The sequence below is a fragment of the Arachis duranensis genome, chromosome 1 (assembly GCF_000817695.3).
Source record: "Arachis duranensis cultivar V14167 chromosome 1, aradu.V14167.gnm2.J7QH, whole genome shotgun sequence".
NCBI lineage: Eukaryota > Viridiplantae > Streptophyta > Magnoliopsida > Fabales > Fabaceae > Arachis > Arachis duranensis.
This window is the reverse complement of record NC_029772.3, coordinates 64,026,521-64,029,193: the sequence shown is the minus strand read 5'-3', so window position 1 is coordinate 64,029,193 and position 2,673 is coordinate 64,026,521. Positions and strand designations below refer to the sequence as shown.

Genomic DNA, 2,673 nt, shown 5'->3' with positions numbered 1-2,673 from the left:
TTAGTGACAGACGCAAAAGAATCACTGGTTTCTATTCCGGCCTGATTGAGAACCGACAGATGATTAGCCGTGCCATGACAGGGTGCGTTGAACATTTTCACTGAGAGGATGGGAGGTAGCCACTGACAACAATGAAACCCTACATACAGCTTGCCATGGAAAGAAGTGAGAAGGATTGGATGAAGACAGTAGGAAAGCAGAGAGACAGAAGGGACAAAGCATCTCCATACGCTTATCTGAAATTCTTACCATTGAATTACATAAGTATCTCTATCTTTATCTTTATGTTTTATTCATCATCTATAACCATTTGAATCTGCCTGACTAAGATTTACAAGGTGACCATAGCTTGCTTCATACCAACAATCTCTGTGGGATCGACCCTTACTCGCGTAAGGTTTATTACTTGGACGACCCAGTACACTTGCTGGTTAGTTGTGCGAAGTTGTGAAAGTGTGATTGCAATTTCGTGCACCAAGTTTTTGGCGCCGTTGCCGAGGATTGTTGAGTTTGGAAAACTGACGGTTCATCTTGTTGCTTAGATTAGGTATTTTTTTCAGAGTTCTTAAGAATGAATTCTAGTGTTTCATGGTGATGTTTTCATCATCACCAAAGTTGATTGATTTTCATCAATTTAGCTCTTGAATGCAATGTTCTGCTGAAGCTTGGCTGACCATGTCTAATTCCTTTAGACTGAAGCTTTAGACTGACATTGCATGATTCCTGGAATTCTCATTAAGAATTTTGATATCTTTATTTTCTTAATTTTCAAAAAAAAAACCAAAAAATTTACAAAACCATAAAAACCAAAAATATTTTATGTTTCTTGCTGAGTCTAGTGTCTCATGTTAAGTTTGGTGTCAATTGAATGTTTCTATTCTTATTGCATTCATTCATGTGTCTTAAGTGATCTTCAAGATGTTCTTGATGATTTCATTGCTCTGATCTTTGAATTCTCTTGACTTGAGTGTTTTGTTATATGCATTCTCATTTTGCTAGTGTCAGTAGTATACAAACTGCTAAGTTTGGTGTCTTGCATGCATTGTTATTTGATTTTAGTTGCATTTTGATTATTCTTCATTATTAAAAATCCAAAATATTTTAATTTGTGTCTTTTCAAGTCAATAATACAGAGAATTGAAGATTCAGAACATACAGCAGAGAAATTACACAGAAAAAGCTGAGCGTTCAAAACACCCAGTGAAGAAGGAAAACTGGCATTTAAACGCCAGCCAGGGTGCCTGGTTGGGCGTTTAACGCCCAAAAGGGTAGTGCTTTGGGCGTTAAACGCCAGAATGTGCACCATTCTGGGCGTTTAATTCCAGGATGGCACAAGAGGGAAGATTTTGTTTTCAAATCAAATTTTTTTCAAGTTTTCAAAATCTTTTCAAAATCAAATCTTTTTCAAATCAAATCTTTTCAATCAGATCTTTTTCAAAATCAATTTCATTCCTTTTTCAAAAATACTTGCTATCAATTAATGATTTGATTCAACATTTCAAGTATGTTGCCTTTTCTGTTGAGAAAGGTTTAATGTTTGAATCATATCTTTTCTTGTTAGCCAAGTCATTAATTTTTAAAATCAAATCTTTTAAATTGTTTTTCAAATCATATCTTCTCAATCACATCTTTTTAAAACTATAACTTTTCCATCATATCTTTTTAATCACATCCTTTTCAAAATAGTTTTCAAATCATATCTTTTTAATTTCTAATTTCAAAATCTTTTTCAAATATCACTTGATTTCTTTTCCACTCTTGGTTTTCGAAAATCAATTAATGTTTTTCAAAATTTTTTTTTAAAATCTTTTTAATTTATTTTCGAAAATTTCTTCCCTTCTTCTCACATCCTTCTATATATGGACTAACACTATTCCTCAATGAACAATTCGAACTCCATCCCTTTTGATAAGTTCGAGTTCTTCTACCTTTCCTTCTATTTTTCTTTTCCTCTGACAACTCAAGGAATTTCTATACTGTGACATAGAGGATTCCATATTTTCTTGTTCTCTTCTCTTTCATATGAGCAGGAGCAAAGACAAAAGCATTCTTGTTGAGGCTGACCCTGAACCTGAAAGGACATTGAAGCGAAAGCTAAGAGAAGCTAAGGCACAACTCTCTGTAGAGGACCTAACAGAAATCTTCAAAGAAGAAGGAACCATGGCAGCCGAAAACAACAACAATGCCAACAATGCAAGGAAGGTGCTGGGTGACTTCACTGCACCTACTCCTGACTTCTATGGGAGAAGCATCTCTATCCCTGCCATTGGAGCAAACAACTTTGAGCTTAAGCCTCAATTAGTTTCTCTACTGCAACAGAATTGCAAGTTTCATGGACTTCCATTGGAAGATCCTCATCAGTTTTTAGCTGAGTTCTTGCAAATCTGTGACACTGTCAAGACCAATGGGGTTGACCCTGAGGTCTACAGACTTATGCTATTCCCTTTTGCTGTAAGAGACAGAGCTAGGATATGGTTGGACTCAGAACCTAAAGAAAGCCTGAACTCTTGGGAAAAGCTAGTCAATGCCTTCTTGGCAAAGTTCTTTCCACCTCAAAAATTGAGTAAGCTTAGAGTGGAAGTCCAAACCTTCAGACAGAAGGAAGGAGAATCCCTCTATGAAGCTTGGGAAAGATAAAAACAATTAATCAGAAAGTGTCCTTCTGATATGCTT

At 35.7% G+C, this 2,673-nt stretch overlaps 1 non-coding gene across 1 annotated transcript; it reads right to left on the bottom strand.

Moving 5' to 3' along the window:
* Positions 1–2,565: 2,565 nt before the first annotated feature.
* On the bottom strand, positions 2,566–2,673 carry LOC127743040 (small nucleolar RNA R71). The gene has a single exon (XR_008004361.1). It is a non-coding gene; the product is annotated as a small nucleolar RNA R71 (small nucleolar RNA).